The sequence below is a fragment of the Hetaerina americana genome, unplaced genomic scaffold, assembly GCF_022747635.1.
Source record: "Hetaerina americana unplaced genomic scaffold, ioHetAmer1.1.p SCAF_9, whole genome shotgun sequence".
Lineage (NCBI taxonomy): Eukaryota > Metazoa > Arthropoda > Insecta > Odonata > Calopterygidae > Hetaerina > Hetaerina americana.
This window is the reverse complement of record NW_027287538.1, coordinates 19331433-19351455: the sequence shown is the minus strand read 5'-3', so window position 1 is coordinate 19351455 and position 20023 is coordinate 19331433. Positions and strand designations below refer to the sequence as shown.

At 38.8% G+C, this 20023-nt stretch overlaps 1 protein-coding gene across 1 annotated transcript in view; it reads left to right on the top strand.

Moving 5' to 3' along the window:
* Window positions 1-19771: 19771 nt before the first annotated feature.
* The window catches only part of LOC139699104 (transmembrane protein 53-A-like), a 45555-nt gene continuing 45303 nt past the window's right edge, over window positions 19772-20023 (top strand). Inside the window, exon 1 of the mRNA XM_071598128.1 lies at window positions 19772-19977. The gene's annotated coding sequence lies outside the window, so the exon portion shown is untranslated. The remainder of the gene's footprint in view (window positions 19978-20023) is intronic.

Below are 20023 nucleotides of genomic sequence, written 5' to 3'. Positions count from 1 at the left end.
TACCCACATCTTGAAACCCTTCTATCTACGCGCATTATTTTTCTTCATTAAATTTAACACTTCAGACTAAAATAAGAAGGTTTCAGGCACCACTTTGTAAAAATTCATCATCACTGAATACGTAAATTTTGAATTTTTTTCACGAAAACCATGACACTAATACTAGTTTCGACGCTTAGATGAATATCTTAAAATGCCGCCTATGCATCGAAACCGGTGAAAAAATACGTTTACTTAATCTGTGGCTTCATAGTTAGGTTAACTGTTCCACCTACTCTAGTTTTTGAACTCCTATCTTAATATCCAACTTAGCCTTTCTCTTTCTCGAAAACCGCATAACCTTTCTATGGCACCTTACTCAACTTTATTGAACTTCATGATGAAATTAAATAATAAAAACTTTTCATGTTTTTATTTTTCAACTTTGCATAACCTTTGTTTTGTTTACATTAATTCTCATCCCATATCTGTCACACTGACTTCCCAATACGTCCAGCAATAATTGTATTTGCTTCCCTTCGGCTGACTGGAACTAATGCTTCGTCATCCTTAAATCAAACTGATTTTATTGATTTCCCCACCTAGTTTCGGTACCGCCTCCAATCCTTCCCATCTCTCTCTCTCTTATCATAGCCTCCGTATATGAGTTGAGAGGCACAAGCGATAATGGCCACCCCAGTCTTACCCCTCTTCCTAACACTGCCCATCCCGATTCTCCGTCGGCTACAATAACCTGAACTGTCTGAGGCATGCACATGTTGCGAATAAGTCTCTTATTCTTCCAATTTATTCCTATTTTTCCGCAATTTAATTCATTACAGCGACCGAATTAACTCTATAAAAGGCCTTTTCTAAGAGTACGAAACAGGCAAATACATCCTGATTTCATTCTATATTTCTTTCTATTAGTGACGTTATTACTACTATGGCATCACGCATGCCTCTCCCGTTCCTGAACCCACACTGATCATACCCTAAGTCTTCATTAATCTTGCTCTCCATCCTCTCATTGATGATTCTGAGAACCACTTTAATCGCGTGCGAAATCAAACTTATTGCTCTGCTGTTCTCTTATGATGTAGCCTTTACCCTTTTTGGAATAGGAACTAACACTGACCTGATAAATATCGGCCAAATATCTCCCTCATAATTACTACCATGCAGTCAATCTTCAATCAATTCTTCCTCCGACGCACTCCCACGTTTATTTAAAGTCAATAAATATATAAATGCATATATATTTTTTTCATAGACCATGCGATTTTAGTACACGCTGCTGGGTATGATAATCTATTTTTTATATTCATTTCCGGTTAGAGAAGTTCTATCGCGTATCGTGTTGGCATACACCGAATTTAATAATCGGTTAAACATACCTCCGATGATTACCTGCTCTCATTATACGTAGATTTACTTAGAGGTGTTCTGTTGGGTCAGGTACAACGTGTTTGGAACTCGGATTCTATAAAAACTATATTAATTTAAGAATCAATAAATGAATTCATGTATGTTTAAGATTAAAACTATTTTATGATTGCGTATTAGTTCATTGTGCATAAAATTGAATCTCAGCGCCGTTAATGTTTGATGTCGTATTATAGCATTTATTATTGCTTCGAGTCGGAAAAAGCGAAACTACGTTTACGAACTCCCGAGTGAAAATGCGGCCACCCTTAATGTATTAATAAAATGTTTAAGTTTTAATGACTAGTTATCTCATTTGAGGAAGACGTTGATTGGCCCTTTTTCTTTTTGATCGTCAGCGGTGGTGATTCCCGTCGACTCGTTTGAAGTTTCGCGCCGCATCCGTCGCCCGAACGTCTGGTCAGTTTTTAGTTTATACCGTTACGGCTCTCCACATCAGGTGACTCGGGATCCTCCAATCTCCCGCCAGTCTAGCAGCTAGCTCTCTCCTCCGCCTAAACTCTCGCCTCGTCCCGAAATTTCGCGTTTTAGAAACTCGCCAATTGGGATGGAAACCGACTTCGGACGTCAATCTCTCCAGTCTCTTACCGTTGGAGCACGTCTTCGGCTTCCCGTCTCTACGGGCGCTTTGACCGCTAGGTCGCGCACCAAGCAGGTAAATATTTTTGTTTCCCAAGGTCAAGGGCCTCTTCGTTTATTTGTTCTTGTTTTGATGGGGTTGAATTGGCGAATTAGTGTTTTTTTACTTGAAAAAAGCATGGTTGGCTTCATTTAGTTCAACTTTCTATCTGTTAGACAGATTCGAAAATATTAAGAGGATTCTTTCCCGTGCAGACTGATCCCCTTTTTTATCGCTCTCGAACAATAGATAAGTGCAGGTATTAGAAACACTACAAAAGATTCTTTTTTGTTCATTATTTTATTTTGTGGTTTTTTTTACTTCCCGTTGTGTTTACTTTTTCTTACTAGATTTTTTGTGCATACAAAATATGATTTTCTGAGATAACGAGTCGAAACAAATACCATCGATGAGGCGAAAAGAATTTTATTTCACTTGCCACTTTTTTTTAATTTTTAAGCGAAAACAAAACTCCCATCATCCATAAAAAAGTGCCATCACAAATCCATATAAACGCACGTGAATATTACATGCAAGAGAATCACAAATTTTCTCCGTTCTATCAGCAGCTTGAAGGATATATTTTTTTCGTCCAGTTTGCAAGGTGTTATTGTTTTCCAACGAAAAATTACAGTTATTATCCACGTCATCGCATTTCAGATACTTTACAAATTGGCCTGAAATTACGCTTCAAGTTAAGGAATTGTATTGCCTGTTTTACCAAGGAAGCTCATATGAAAGTTTTCGACAAAAAAAAACTGTCCCAGCGATCATTAAAGATTTCGTGTTTAATCCGTAGATCGCTGCTAATATTGTCTTTCTGACAGTCGTAGTGGTCACTTGCTTTTAAATTTATTTGAAAGTGCGAGCCGAGACTCCACTGAGAAGCTGTATTATACTAATTTTTTCATTATTAATCGCCCCGCTTGTGTGTGGTTATAAAAGATAAACAAATTATCCTGTTCGAACATAGTCAATCCCACAGTCATCAAATCAAGTTCCATATGTGTTGATTGAACTAAATGTGTCCCATTTTTGTTTTGTGGAGTAAAATTCCACTCTGAGGTGCTGGTATTTTTCTGCAACCTCTGTGGTTTTTAGAACATTCAGACTGATTGGTTACGATTCCCTGGGTCCCAGTGACAGTCCTCGGAATGTTCTTTTGGCCAGTAGTTCAATTCCGTATCCTTAAGGTCTATATCAACGTGTGCTACCGTGCATATCTGCATTAATTTCCTGCCGCGGTATACATTCGGTATTTCGGTATACATCGTGGTACTCGCGAAATCGCGACATGAGTAATCGTAGATATCTTGGAGTCCAAGGCAGGAAGAGGAAACAAATCTCGCTCTGGTAATTAAAATGCCCAAGTCTCCGTAGCCTCGCTGAGATATCACTGACCCGAAAACATCTCGTAACGGGCGGTCATGGGTAGGTCATCAACCCACGGTGAGGAACCGCTGCGACCCCTTTCTCGACTTTTGGTTGATGTTGTTCTTTTGATTCTCCGGCTTCAAAGTGTTATGCGAAAGTGTTTTTCGCAGATCTGACAGCTTATCTTCATCGACCGAGTTTCCCTTGAAAAAACAAGCAGTAAAAAATCACAATATCTCTGCGAATAGTGAGCTCCATCGTTGTTTACCTACTTTCAATCGAGTGATCTACTTAGAGATTTCAAGTGCCTGTATTGTACGAGTGTCGAAAGGAGTACAATGAGGGAGCAACGTCCTCTTTCTCATCCGCGGTTGATTGCGGACCGTTATCTGATCTTGAAATCTAGATGCTTTCAACCTTGAAAATAATAATAATTTTTATCGCTATGGAATTACTTAATTCTCAACGTTATTACATTCCGGAAAAAGGGCGCACGTGGTTTTGGTGTGTTCCGATGAAATTTTCTATTCCATCAATACCAAGATAAGTAGTGTATGGAAGATATTCGTACTGAAAAATTTGGATTCTTATTTCAAATGAGTTCACAATATATCATTGCTCTTTTTTCAACGCACACGCATAAAAACATCTTTTTGTTGCTTTTACATAATAAAATTATATTGAAAATGGATCAATAAAACATTCCTTTACTTGCATTTAATGGGGCTACGGTAAAAAAGAGGACTTGTCACAAAAAACGCGCCAGAAATATCAGCATATTAAATGGAAAATTGGTTATCAAAATAATCCGAGCTATTTATTGGTCCCCAATAAACTTTTAATAAACCCACGCTGATAAGTATCGTACAATTGAATGCTACGAAAAACTAAAAGAATCACAGCACTAATGGGAGTTGGGTGAGAACACTATAATTTCAATAGGAAAGCAATGTTTTCTTAATTATTATTATTATAAATACACATGTGCTAATAGACACTGTCAGGTGGCACGCAAGTCCCAAACAATTGCAAAATATAATACATAAAACCAGACAAACACAGATCTCTTTAACAAAACAAGTGAATCCTCATCCCATTTACAACCATTAACCAGCAAGAAAAAAAAAGATACATTAAAAAAAAATTAAGCTATAACATATAATACCATACACCACACATAAATCAAATTTTTACATATATACCTTACATCTATTCTTAAAAGTATACACTCTGTTAGGAAAGGGCTCGAATATTTTTGCAGGTAAGGTGTTCCACTCAACAATTGTTCTATTTAGAAATGAAAATTTTTTTTTATTTGTCCTCTGTGCCCGGCATTTTATCTTAAATTTGTGATCATTTCTGCCTATAAAATTTGGGTTCCCCGCCTCTTTCCTAAGATCTGCCCAAGCTTTCTCCCCCTTCAAAATTCGGAACATTCCACAAAGTCTGCTTACTTTTCTTCTAGATTCTAGAGGTTCCCAGCCCAGCGTTTCTAGCATGTCAGACACACTCTCCATCCTCCTATGCTTCCCCAGTACATATCGGGCAGCCTAATGACGGTGCCCATGTGGTCTCGTTTTAGATTCATCGAAAGGAACTCATCCGCTGCCTATTGTTAACAAGAATAGTCGTCACACAGTAGTATTTTAGACGAAATCGCTTATATTTAAAAAATTTCTTTTAAATATTTCCTTATTGAAATAGCAATGAATTTTTAATTGGAACATAGTTACTTGGAAGTTTTAAGTTATGTTAAAGACGGGAAATTAGAAAATATAAAGATAGAGATGAGGAGGGTGAATGTAGATATTGTAAGGCTGTGTTAGTTTAGATGGAAATATTGGGGTATTATTGAAGTGATATTTATAGAATAATACTTAGTGAAAGGGGAGAGAAAAAGCGAGGGGTCTCACGTAGTACCGGGCAAACAGATCGGAAGAGCCGTAGTGAATATAGAGCAAGCAATGGATTGAATATTTCTAGTAGAGATAAAAGTTGAACCAACGAGCTTGGTCATTGCTCAGGCATACGTGCCGTCAAGAAATCATGAGGAGGAAGAAGTCGATAGGGTATACGATCAGTCACATAATCGCGTGTGTTCGAACAGGGAAACATTTGATAGTGATGGGGGATTAGAATGCGACGGTAGGCGATGGAAGAGGTGGGGGACTACGTTTTAGGTAAAAAGAATGACCGCGGGGAGAAAACGATGGAATTCTGTAGGAGACGGGTTAGTTTTAGAAATATTACAAACATTAAATTTACAAGTCGGAACAAAAGTAAACATTGCAAAGACATCAGGGATCTTTGTTGGTGTATGTCTGTGTTAGTAGGTGTATGTCTATGGTAGTTTGAGTGTTTGTATGTGTTTGGGTTGTTAGGGTTTTATCATGAATGCATAACATTTTTTGTTTTTGGATTATACGTATAAACTTATGGCTTTTACAGGCGGTTTTTTCTTAATTACGGGCGGTGCCCTAAAACCCCTCGCCACACGCCCTTGCGGAGACTTGCGGGGTACGATATAGATGTAGTCATTACCCACACTTCATTTAGAAACCACAAAAGGCGTAGGTATACATTTAAAATGCCAGGTAACTCATAAAGGTACCAGTTAGATTATATTCTGGTTAGGCACAGATTTGGGAACAGCGCGATCAATTCGCACAGCTTCCCGGGAGCGGATGCGGACTCGGACCACAATTTAGTTGTGAATTGTAGCGTCCGTTTCAAAAAGATAAGGCAGGGGAGGCGGGTTATAAAATGGAATTTAGAAGCATTAAATGGATTGACAAGGAAGGAGTATCACCAGAGGCTGTAGAGAAAACCATTGATGAAGGAAAAGAGCTGAGTACTATTGAGGAAAAATGGAGATGTATCAAAAAAGGGATATCGAAAGCCGCAAAAGAAACTATAGGAACTGTCAATAAGAAAAGCATCAGGAAACCATGGACTGTGGACGAGATGATTAGAAAAATAGAGGAGTGAAGGAAATGGAAGAATGTGAATACAGAGTTAGGTAGAAGAAAGTACAATAGGTTCAATAAAAAATGGAGACGGAGCAAAAGAAGTATGGTGGAAGAAGCAGTGGGTAGATATACGAGAAATAGAAAGAAGAATCCTCGTAGAAATTTGACCGAGGAAGGGTGAAATTGGTGGGTATATAAGAAGTTTAAAACAATATAGAGAAGTAAGAAGAGAAAATCTGTGTTAACAAACAAAAATAATTCGGAAAAATACTAGCTGAAACAGGAAATATCCAAGAGAGATTGAAGGGATATGTAGAAGAACTGTGTGGTATAGAACTTAGGCCAACAAGGTTAGAAATAGAAAGAGAGCATGACGTATATGCAAATGAAGATAGCTTACAAATTGTGGAGTGAATCTCATGTTTATTCAAGACTGACTAGCATTTTATTTTTGTGCGTCCGCCTAATGACTGAATATCAGCGAAATGGACGTAACATTTAGGAAAGTAAGCAAATTATTAAAATTTGCGATTATTTCGTGCGCTCTTTTGCATGGCTTTATTAGATGATATCTTCCACAATTCCTAAACTTTGAAGAAAACGACCCATCCAGCAAATACGTGCCATCGGTTTGGGAAGATGTCAGAATGAAATGTCACAGTTTTAATGTTCCTTGGAAATAGATAAGGGATATTTCTGTGTCCTGACTTAAGGAAAAATACCAGCTGGTATGCATGAGCATCCTACGTGTGGCGTTCAATATTTCGCAAAAAAGATCGTCGATAGCATTTTTAAGTGATAGAAAGTAAACACGCTGATTAATTTAGGATTCAGATAAGAGGAGGAATGTTAAAAACAGCTGTGGCGAACACTGGATAGCCGTAATCAGATAATTTCAGGTGAAATTTCAAATCAATTGATCTCCTTAAAAACATAACATCTTTAGGCTTAACTTTGTGGAATTCCTTCATGATGAGGGTAGAAAAAGAAACTTTGCTCTTCCACATAAAGATTTAATACTTCACCCGATCATGGTTTCGATGCTGCGCATCATCATCAGGTGCCATACATGAAAAAGTTTTAAACTCATATAGCCTGGCTCCAAGTGGGGAGGAAGGTAGGGGGAGAAAGGGAGAGGGAGTAAGTTGGGTACTCGTGCAGCAACCTATTAGTAGGCTAGTGGAGGGGGAGGATATGTATTCGATGGATTCTGGCTCAAATTTGTGGAATTTTATGCTCATTAAAGGAAAAACACAATGTGTTTTTTTCCGCTGTTCTTTCTAAGAACAAAATTTTTATGTACAGGTATGTATACCTGTATGTCACCTGATGATGACGCGCAGTATTTAAACCATGGTCGTGTGAAGTATTAAATCTTTATGTGAGAGTGCAAAGTTTCTTTTTCTACCCTGATCTCCTCAAGTTTCCTTTCAGTACCTCACCGTATCATATAAAGTCCGCAGCTGTTGTTGTCTCAAACTGAATTTTCTTTTTGTCGTGCCTGATTGAGAAACTCTATCCCTTCATTTTGTGGGAAGGGCAAGAGCAGTGAGACGAAGGCAGCCTATTTTACCTTTAAACTCGACTTTGGAACTGGTCGAAAATAACCCCTCTGCTACTTATTTAATAATCAAAGATAATTCTCACTCGATAGGTATAAAAAAACTCACCCTGCATGGAGAAAAAAAATATTTTTTTCAGCCGAAATGGCTGACTGTGGCCACGTTGTGATATATGATCCTGTTTTAGAACAGCCATCACAGTAATCAACACAGGAATGATGAATTGATATACATCTACGCAATACCCCCGTATGCCGTCGCAAGAGCGAGTGTCGGGGGATGTTAGAGCACCAGGCGCGCAGGTTCTGTCCCAAAAATAAATAGATTAAATCCGGCCAAAAAAATTCAAGTCTGAGGAAAAAGCCTCTTGTTGGCAAATATCTCCTTCCTGATGTTTTGCACTCTTTTCTGCAGCCTTTTGGGGACTTCCACATACATTTTACCATTCGGTTTTTCTCTGAGGCACTAGCTGTGTGTGGATAACGCCTAAATTCTATTTACCATTAAATGATTTGACATATTTTTGAGGAATACCCTGTATGTGAAGAAATTTTTGTTCATAAATTCATTTAATACATACTAATACACAAAAATACATGTATTAAGTATTGTCTGGCGATAGGGTTCCATTTTATTATGATTTTGTGTCGTGCGAGGGAAGAACGAATACTTGAACCTGTCACGTGACGGAGTTCAACTCTCTTATTTTATCCATTAGTGGTCGAATCTACCAATATATTATTTGGCGCCATAATAATTCCCTAGATTTTGCGAGAAAACTCAGGTGTCCCGCACCTTTCTATAATTCTTAAGCATTTCCTAATATCTTCGAGAATCAAGATGTCTCCAGTCCGATTCTTCCAACGTACACGTCCCGTTTACTCTCTTCTCGTAGTATTTTTAACATATCTGGAAGATATTCTATGTATCTTTTCCCAATTATTGAATTAAAATTATCTCCTGGTGTTTTGGGAGATTGACTGGTAAGGTCACCGCGTACTGCAAAGCCCTGTAAGTATGGCGTGTGACTTCCGCTCATCAGTATATTAGAAGACTGATTTATTTTCCTATGTCACCTCCGATTTCCAAGCTAGATCTTGTTCACCCTAGGCAATCTATCTAATAACGGTGGTTTAGGGTGATCTCTGACGACTATCATACGTGAACTAGACAAAGGGTACGGGAAACCACCTCAAATAAAAAAAATGGGGAAACCAAAATTTAAAAAATGAGCACTAGCAACTACGGGACTCGTCCGAATGTCGTTCCCGCGGCGGAGGAGACAAGAACTCCGCGATCGCCATCACACGAAATCCTTGTACCACAGAGCAAATTTTAGTATATAATTTGGGGTCTAAGAATATTTTGTTTCGCATTTCTCAGAGTGAGGAGTGAAATAGTGTGTAGTCTAGGGTCCATCAAAAACCAACTTAAACCCGTTAGACCACTGCTAATAACAATAATCACGTGAACCTCCTTTGTTTTTCCTGCATCGTTTCCTTCATTATTTCTTTGTACCTCCTATCTAACTCCTTGTAAGAGAACCTTAGAGTGTCCAGAGCCGTCACCCAAAATCACATGTTGGAAAATCCACCCAAAATCTGGATATTCTTGGATTGTCGATATTGGTTACTATCGGCCGTTAAAAATATCTATTTACAGCAACCATAACTGAGAATGCAGCGAAAGTTTTACTTATCAGTTCACACGAATGACAACTGAGCAAATGCGCGTATTAGGTTTTGGAATAGAATTTAGGAGTGGTTGAGATTTTTATGGAGGTAGAGGCGAACCTGGAGTGATACTAAAGCAAGTGAAAAAATTATGTACAAAAAAATCATTTTAAAAGAAAGATTCAAACTCATAAGACCCTGTGTAACTTCTTCTTAAAATCTCAAAATAATGTGTAAGAGTAATGGGTGTTACTAGGTGGAATTGCCTCAATTACCCAACTTTATATTACTTCACGAAATCGCTTCAATTACCAGACATTCCTCCGTATTCTACAAAACCTTATTCGTTTCTACCGAAATGGACTTTGATGAGATCTCGCAGCGAAGAAATCTGAGTCGCAATAAATTATTTGTTGTGGAATACCAAGTTACTCTTGTTAATTTTATCACAGACAACTGTTTTGATACGAGCTAAGATTGGGAGAAAACTTTTAAGATAATGCAATAGTACGTTGTTATAGTCATCTTTTGAGATTTAAAGAATTTATTTAGGATTGAAATCGCAAATTTGTAAGTAAATAATACAAAACTAAATAGTGTTAGCGGTCCTGAAATTTCAATTCGCTTTAAGTCCCCTTCTTGCTGGTACTTAAGTATGTGATTTGCTCCCGTGTATTGTTGTCATCCACTGGCTATCTAAGCTACTGCGATACTTAAGAGGCCAACGAAGCATTTAGCCCTGTCGTAAGAAAAGTACCGAGCGGTTCACAGTAATAGACGGCGGAGAACAGCGGTTAATTTACTCTCAAGATGTTTATTATTATTTTTGGAAGTCTACTGCTTGAAAAGAACACTAGACTGAACATCGCTACATTTCTTAACTTCATCTAATAAGACACAACCTGCCATCCAACGCAACACTAAGCCCTTCTTCAATTCATCATATTTCCTTCCTCCCTTTAATCCGTCCTATATGTCTATCCTATTCTTGCCCCTTCCTTGCTTGCCTAACGTTGTCCTCTCATTGAATCACAATATTCTTCAAAATTCTATCCCCAATCATAATGTTCTGCATCCACCTTTTTTGCCTCCTTAGAATTTCTCCCCTCAACCCACTCACCTCACCCCATGCCATCCATACCTAGTGCTTCTTTGTTTACTTTCCTTTACATCTATTTTATCTTCTACATCCTTCTCCACGTCCAAATCTCTAAAGACTCCAAATCTTGATTCAACGATCATGTTTCCGCGCCGTACAAAACCCCTCTCCAATCGATGTTTTGACGTCCTTTTTCTAAACATTCATTAATACTTCGATTATTTAGGTCCGGAACAATTCCGAGATAAGTAAAATGTTCCACCCGCTCTAGTTTTTGCTCTCATTTTTTAACGGTTAAGCTAGTTTTCCTCTTTCTGAAAAACCACACAACCTTTTTTTTGTTCACTCTTTTTTTCAGCTCATACATTTCACACTTGATTTACTAATAGGTTTGGTAATTTCCAAAGAAACACTCTTTTACACTCTGCAATTGTTGCAGGTTGGTAATGATTGTAACCCCTTGGTTGATGACTGACTAAAACTTGATCATAGGCATGCCTAATTGATTTCATGAACGTTGCACCTTCGGCTTGGGAGTGGAATGATCCAGATGATCGTACAGAAACAGTTTTGGATACCACCCGTCCCTTCCTACCGCCCATATGGGGTGAACCGAAACTACCGTAAACCACATAACTCGTAAGTCAGCGCAGAATCCGTTTCCCCAGTGGCGTTTGTTCAGTGCAATTGCACGGGATATCATCATCCTTGAGTCATTACTGTTAAGGAAGGGAGGAGATAAAGCTCCAAGCGACCTTCCTCATCGGCGAAAGATGTCATTGCCAAGGTTATCGAGTTACAGAGGGCGGGGAGAGGGATAGGGAAAGGGAGGAGAGAAAAATTAAATGAATTCAGTGAAACTCATCGATATCGCGGTCGCCATCGTTTGCGGTTGCTACGCGAGAGTATCTCCAACTTGCGACACCTTAAGCCGAAGTTTGACACTCGAGGATGAGCGTAGGACCACCGTGAGCCGATCACGTGTTCGTCCCGAGCCCTTCCCATTCGAGTGGACGCCTATTGAGAGCGTGCCGAGTGGCGTTTCGACAGGTGTTGCGGTCATACGGAGGATCGGCTGTGTTATTGATATGGCAACGGATACGGAATTCATTTGTCGAACGCCCACTCACCCGTCCGATAGCTGTTCTTTGTAAACAAGGTTTACGTCCCTTTTGCGGTTTTATTAGCCCTTGGACCTCGAGTGTAATCTTTGGAGGTAGATTTTTAGTTGGAGTCAGATTATTTTATTTTTTTACGTTGTCAGTTGCTCCCATTTCTACATGAGTAAATACACTTACAATCCAAGTAAATGTGATATTGTTCGACGAAGTCGTAGTACAGGGATGGCGAATACTTCGCACTTGTACTTTTTATAAAGTTATTTAAGTCAAAAAAAACAGTTGAAACAAAAATAACATTTTCTAGACCCAATTAACCATCGTTTAAGGAGCATTTGCCAATTAATTTAATCGATTTAATTCCTATTATAGAAGTGAATTGATTTAATTTTTCGAAGAGCAACTATTAAGCCATCTCATCATGTAGGTGGAAGTATAAATTCGAATAACAGAAAAGGCTAAACAAATTCAAAACAGCTGAATAATAAATTTCGGGGCAAAATTAGTCTGGTGTGTATTCACCCCCTGCCACATACCCTAGCTAAATAAAAAAGTGGCACTACGAGCAATTATTTTGGCATGCAGAGCTGGGAGGGTGCTTTGGGCAATTCCACATTGAGTTTATAGGGTCGAAATATCAACTGCGTAGAATTGATGAGGCTAAGTTGCGAATGGGAGGCAAAGAAAATCGCCGTATGCAATAGTAGCATATGCCGCCGAAAAATCCCTCTGACTTCCATTCGATAAGCATTCGTCACCAAACTAAACGTCAATCATCCTGCTTCAATGACCATGTTTCCACGCCGTACAGAACCTTGCTCCATATTTTTAGTTTTAACAAGCCTTTTTTCAACATCCTTGCTAAAGTTCATTAATTTTCTCCTTGTGAAAGCTTCTCTCACTTACTCTGTCCACTTAACCTTCTCCATTCGTCTCCAAACCTACATTTCAAAAGCCTCCAATCTACGCCTATCATCCTGCTTTAATTACTATTTTTCCACGACATGCATAACTACGCTCCGTATTAAAGTTTTGGCGAGCCTTTTTTCAACAACCTTACTCAACGTCCTTCTTGCTAAAGCCTCTTTGCCTTACGTAATTCTTCTCCTTACGTCCTTACTACTTTGACCATTCTGGTCCAAAACACGTCCGAGAAACGTAAACAGTTTCACATGCTCTAATGAATAGACTTTTGATCTTAGCCTTTCTCTTTCTGGAAAATAGCATAACCTTTGTTTTATATTCATTTATTTTAATGCCATAGCTATCGCAGTGACCTTCCGATGCACTCTGAAATGATTGAAACCCCTTGGCCGACAGGCAAACGGAAGCGTGATCATCCGCAGACCTAACTGATATTGCGAAATCTCCACGGACTTTCATTCTTATCTCCAGTTATTCCCTTGCCTCTTTAACCATATCCTCCACATATACGTTGAAGATCACAGGTGATAATGGACAACCCTGTCGCCTAACCATTGTCCATTCTAATCAGTATTCTTATTATCCCGTCACAAGACTTCCTCCGGTGTATTTATGGATATTTGACTCTTGTAAAATTAAATATTTCTGTTCAAATATTATTCTTGTGAAACTAATTATGTGGAATGAATATATTACTATTATTTTAAGTCTTTGTCAATCCCAAGCGCCTATTTTTAGTGCCGGTTGTCAGATACATTATAAGGTCAGCCCTACTGTTCTGCGTATAGGTCATACGATTTTACATTATGTGCCTATATCATTTTTTTCCTTCGCATCCATGATTTTGGAACTTGCCGCTATTATGGCTGTTTAATTTTGGTACCAGTTCTATATACGTAAACATTGAGCAACTATACACCCGAAGGTCGGCCTGTCTCGCTTTCATTCCAGAATAAAATAATAAGCCTATGAGGCTTGCTAATGCTTATAGTTTGATCTCACTGATATATTGACGATTGACGCGGCCTTCTACCAAGCAAGATCTTGGCAGGATTTTTCTAGTCAGTCCGGTTGTGGCCTTGCAAAGTTTTTAATGAAAAACAATGCATTGGTGAACGCGTTTGTTCGCGTGAAGACCGTCACACAGAGTAATAAAGTAGTAGGACTTCGAAAGAATGTAATGCATACAAAAATGCTTCGTAATAACACACATTACAAATTTTGATGTCGTGCGATTTCATTTAGATTGGGAACGCAACCCTTTTCTGATCATTAGACTCTTTTCGCCTTCGTTCTCTTTTGGGTTTTTCGCGATGTGTCACCACCTATGTAACTCGCGTGATTCTGTTCGAGGGTCAGACCAGGGATTAATTTCAAGTTGGAAGGGTTAGCAATTCAGAGCACGACGTCAAGCGTCTTTTTTCAGTTAAAGGCGTAGAAAATGAACGCCACACAAAGTGTTGAGTAAAAAGAACTGCTGAAATGGTAAACTGGTTACTTGATGTAAGATGAAAGGGTCAAGAAAGTGTCACACATATCATCACGCTGCGGGAAAAGGAGGTCAAAAAAGGTGTACTTATTCGATGGAAATTAGTACTGATATTAATGTAAATGCTAACGAGCCTTTAATAAAATATCTGTGAGAACACATTGCATTCTAGTGGATCGATTTGTTGATTCATTAAATGACGTAGGCACACATTTTTCCGAGATTACTTTTAATAAGATCCCTTTGGATGGGAGGGAGAAATATATATCCAACATTAAAGGAGAATGTGGAAGAACGACATCGTTGAATTCGCGTCTCGTATAATGTGTGAACCAATGCTCATCAATCGGAAATGTCAGAGGAATGCCAACTTCTCGAAGGTGATGGCCTTCAACTGCATGTTTATCTTCCAGTTCCCATATTTCTGATCTCTTTTTTTGTTAACTCTCTTTCTGTTATTTTAAGCTATCGCCTCATACTTAAAAAATATTTAATTCTGGCTTCTGTCCACTTCAGCAGCAGGAAGAATGTCATAATTAATTGCCTATTACTAACGTCACCGAGTACATTGAACTAATTGAAAGAAACTTTACTGAAACATTGCAATGAACACATATTATTACATAGTAGTTATTTCAAGACGTTTATCTTTGAGAGGTAACACAGATATTATTTCAGGAACACTATTTTGGTATATTTACCTTTTACGCCTGAATGACTCTCATATTTCCGGAAAGAATGGTATCGTTCAAAATTATCATTCGCAGTCTTGTATAGGAATCTCGTATAATACAAACCGCTATTCATTTTGTAATCAATCAGGCCCGGAGAAAGTGTGGAAAGTTAGTAGGAGTAGTATTTAGGGGAGGCGACCGACTGCTGAGGTCATTTGCGCCAAAGGGAATGGACAGGAAAGGATGAAGGTTGGAGAGAAACTCAGCGTCGGCATTAGGTTACTCTTTACGAAAGGCGCCAAGGGGTCCGCAGCTTAACGTCCCATTCGACGGACGGCCTACTCACTCAAAGTGCCCTCCACAAAGCACCTCAAGTAGGGATCGAGATACCTCTAAAAATATTCAACTCTGCCGGGAGTTGAACCCGGGCCCTCTGGGTGGGAAGGCTGTGCGAATAGGCATCGCACCATCTCGATCGCCGTGTGGAAAGTTTTGTGATTGTGGTCACAACGGTGGCATTGTTTAACAAATAGTGACAACCCATTTACTCCATAATACTTATACGTGTATGTATATATATGCATATATATACATATATATACATACGAGACATAAATATATATACTCGTACATAAATATATATATATATATATATATTTAGTTTTTAGTTAATTTTATTTTTATTTATTAAGTATTTAGTTAACATTAATTATAAATGTGAATTATATGACCTCCACCACATTTTTGCGTGACCTAACAATTTTCTCACTAAATCACAGAGGAATAGAATTGGCTATGCTTAATGGTACCGGTACCACATAAACAGCACATTATTTCTATTTACTAATGAATAGGATCAAATAATTAGTATTATTTTGATAATGTAAGTTCTAAGTCTCAGTGCTCCTCTAATTCGGTAGTTATAACAATTTAATCATTTCTTTCACGTGATTTCGTAAAAAAAATCAAGACTCAGTTTACGTCAAATACGTTTTTCTCGATATTTTTATCAATATATATTTGGTTATACAAACCAAAGTTCATTATGTCCCTCCAATTTCTCTCAAAAATCCAGCAATCTATCTGATATTATCGTAAAACTTTCATATACAATAGGTATTAGCAACCTACCTCCTGGCATGCCTAGCGGAATTGATTTTAAATACCATTTTAACTTCAATACAGCTTTAGTTTAAATGTATGAAAAATAAACTAAATAGTCATATGCAGGTCGCAAAGTCGTGTGTCACTCGGTACGTCTCGCTAGCGGTCAAGAAGTGTGATTGCTGAGTGGATTAAGACCCCAAAAACCCTAACTGCCTTTTTTATGACTGGTGAAAGAGAAACCCTTCACAGTCCATGGGAGTCATTCCCTAACGATGGCGCATTAATGGGCACCTTCCTCGCCTGCCCAGCGTTATATATATATCACAGTATTATTAAACATTCCATCACCATTCGTAATGCTCTGCAATCACCTTTATGCCTCCTTTGGATTTCTCCCATCAATCCCCTCTCCTCTCCCACTATGCCCAGCACTTCTTCATTTGGTTTCCTTTCAGTCCACTTCACCTTCTCCATCCTTTTCCACTCCCACATTTCAAAATCTTCAATCTATGCCTATCACTTTGTTTCAATGGCCATGTTTCTAAGCCTTAGATAAACAACGCTCCTTATTATATTTTTAAAAAGTCTTTTCTAAATATCCTTACTCATCCTTCCTGTCATCAACTCCCTCTCCCTTGCGAAAGCCTCTTTGCCTAACGTAATTCTTCTTCTTACATCCCTACTACTTTGACCATCTTGGTCCAGAACACTCCCAAGATAGGCAAACCGTTTTACCTACTCAATTTAGTTTTTGATCAATAAAAAAATCTGCAATACCTTTTAAACAAAGATAAAATTTAAAAAAAACGAGAGTTTTATCAGATTAAGGGTGAGGTAATGTATATTGGCACCAAATCGGAGAATTTTCCACTCGTATTTGAATTTTTTTATCGCCATGTTTCCAAAAAAACTCAAAATGTAAAACGACAAACATGAAGAGAGTTTTAGCCAATGGAGAGAAACGAAAATTTTCATATTATTTTTTTACATTCTAAAATATTTTTATTATTAGTATTTTATCAAACGTCTCCCATCTCTCCAAAGCCAGGTAGCTCCACCCTTGCATACCGTTTAATTTTCAGAAAATGATGACTGTACGAATAGCGACTCAAGTGAAACCATCCGCTATTCCGATGTATGTGGTGTAGTCATTGTTCATTGAAATTTACCCGAGTTGAAGTGAATCCTTTCGGCTCATTCAACACTCGAAGAATTCAATACTTTCCCCTTAATTAAGTATTGTCTTTGGGCGCCGCTTGAACGCGTGCGACTGTCTCCCCACCTTCCACCCCTCTCCAAACCCTCTCCCCCACACACGCTTTATTCGTTTAGAAAGTAGTTCCACGAGGAATCGTTAGTAGTCGTACTTCACGGAGTCGGCGGATGACTTATTTATCCTCCTGTTCAGGAAACCGTGGCCTGCAACATGCTAAGGCACGGTGAACTTCCTTACGAGCAGGAAGCACAGGAAAATGACCTTGGAAGCAGTAATTATGGTGAAGGCAAGGTCGTTTTTCATTTAACCCTGCTGGCCAAGGTATAATTCAAAATTGGGGCGAGTAAATATTCGAGGGTTGAGGGGTTTTATGCGCGTTTCTCCTCAATTCGCTCACCGAAGATTGTTGCATCTTGTAAAATTTTTCATTTTGAATCGAAAAAAGAGCTTTTTTGAACGCGCAATGAACAAGAGGGGGATTGAGGGTGATTACTCGATGTTTTAACGCAATGGGTATTTCCCATTTGATCAATTGTGAGATAAGGGACGAGCGTTTTATTCCCTCATTGCTGCATTAACTCCCGAAGCTTGCTTCTGTTCTTTCTGAAAACAGATTACTGAAATGATTTTCATCGGCGTATTTACCTGCGCCGCGAATTGGCTCAGGTCATTGTTGTGTTTTCCGCCATCTTTGTGTAAAAAGCATTAGAATGTCGCAAATTTTCTGACAAGGGCCAAAGAAAGGTGGTGGGAAGAGAAATTGAGATGTTCAGGAATTTCAGATTAGTGGAGAAAATTACAATGGGTAATAAAAATAGGTCAACTGCTAGAGATAGGACTGGAAAGATGATTTCGCCATATTCAATCATAGCAATTTATGTGATCTGTCAGAGCAGTGCTGAAATTATTGAGTGTGCTCATGACCCCAGCATTCCACCATTGCAACGGCTCCATGTCCAAATCTTCACTGTAGTCAGTCACGTATCCTGACCTGCAGTCTGTGGGGATCACCTGGGCCCTCTGGGGGAGAATATTCGGAAAACATGTACATATTTTAAAGCAAAATATTTATTAGCTGTTATAAGGAGAAGCATCAAACCACAAGCTTATCAAAACTCGGTCTCGTAAATGTCACAAAAAGTGCAAAAGTATCAGTTCTTTGCGTGACAAATCAATATTTTATTGCACGATTGTTCAAATTCTTTTACAGTGAAAATGCAGTTACTATATCATTGAAGTTGAAGCCGAGTTTACAGATGCGCCAACACATTCTGAAACGGGGTCTGTGATTTACGTGGGGAAATGTCGCTGAGTTTTTCAAAATTTTTATCAATCTGTTTAAATTTTTTACACTAGTGTATATTTGCATGGGCGTGTTCATTGTACATTATTGAACGTCAGAACATAAATAAATAAATACATATATATATATATATATATATATATATATATATATATATATATCTGTTCTGAACTCTGAAGTTCTGTCCCTCTCTTCCTTGATAAAGGTGGCCACGACCACCGAAAATTCGAAAAATAGTGAGTCTCTTTTTTGCGTGTTTCTGTGTATTTTTGTCTGTGTCCACTAGTGCTAAGTGTTATACATTATTATTCATGTCCGTGAGACTTTCAAAAAGTGCTTTTATATATATATATATATATATATATATATATATATATATATATACACACACATATATATATACACACACACATATATTACATATATATGTATGTGTGTGTGCGAGTATAAGTTGCATGGAATCGATTCAAATTAATAAGTCAATATTCACAATCATTGCAATGAAAATTTTTTCAGCTCAAATTTTGGTGTTGAAAAACAAGAGTTTATTATCTTTGCTGACAATCACGATATATGTAAACAATATTGTAACGGAATATGTATTAAAAAATCGCCTAGCCTGTTGTCCCAAAATAATTGCAACCATTAAGCAGGTATTTATTTTATTTTATTTTACGTACTAGTAAAATACGGTTTATATTTACGTACTTTATATAAATGTACTCGCACGTACATTTATATAAAGCACATCTGCGTTTTTTCGCTCCCTATCCGACCTCTTCGAAAAAAGTGCAGTTGCACTCGCCCGAAAACAGCCATGTCAGTGCAGTCATCCAGTGCAACTCTCAGGGGGGAAAATAATGCGTCGGTGGAAACCGCGCACGTATCAAACCTCTCCCAGATTGTCCCCTCCGGAGGTGAATGCGTGTGCGTGTTCTTGATAGACATGACCTCCCCTCCCTCTCCGATCCCTTTCCGAACATTCCCGCAATCTTCAATCTCCGACTAGTTCAGCGAAGATTATCACCCGTCCGCCTGCGTGCCCTACACGTCCGAACAGCTGATCCTCACGCTCATGAGTGGGCCTCTCCCTTTTCATCTCTCTGCCCCCCCCCCTCTCTCTCTCTATCCCTCCCCTTCCGCACGCTTTTTCATCCCAATCTTCTGCCTTATCTCGCTGGAGAAGAAGATCCGCGGTTCCTATTTGAACGGACGGCGACAAGTCAGAGGCCTTCACTACGATCCCTTGCTAGCCGTAGGCAAGGAGTTCCCCGCTCCGTACAGAGAGAGAGAGACTGAGCCCGGGCCCACCTTCCTCTCTCCTCCGAGATCTCGCTGCGGCCTCTGCCTTGCAGAGCGCGGAGGACTCCGACCAGCGACAGGTCACTTCGATACACTGGGCGCCAACACCTCGGGGAAATTCCGGTGAGTTCCCGTTGTTCTCGCCTCGCACCCTTGAGAGCCGCCGCGT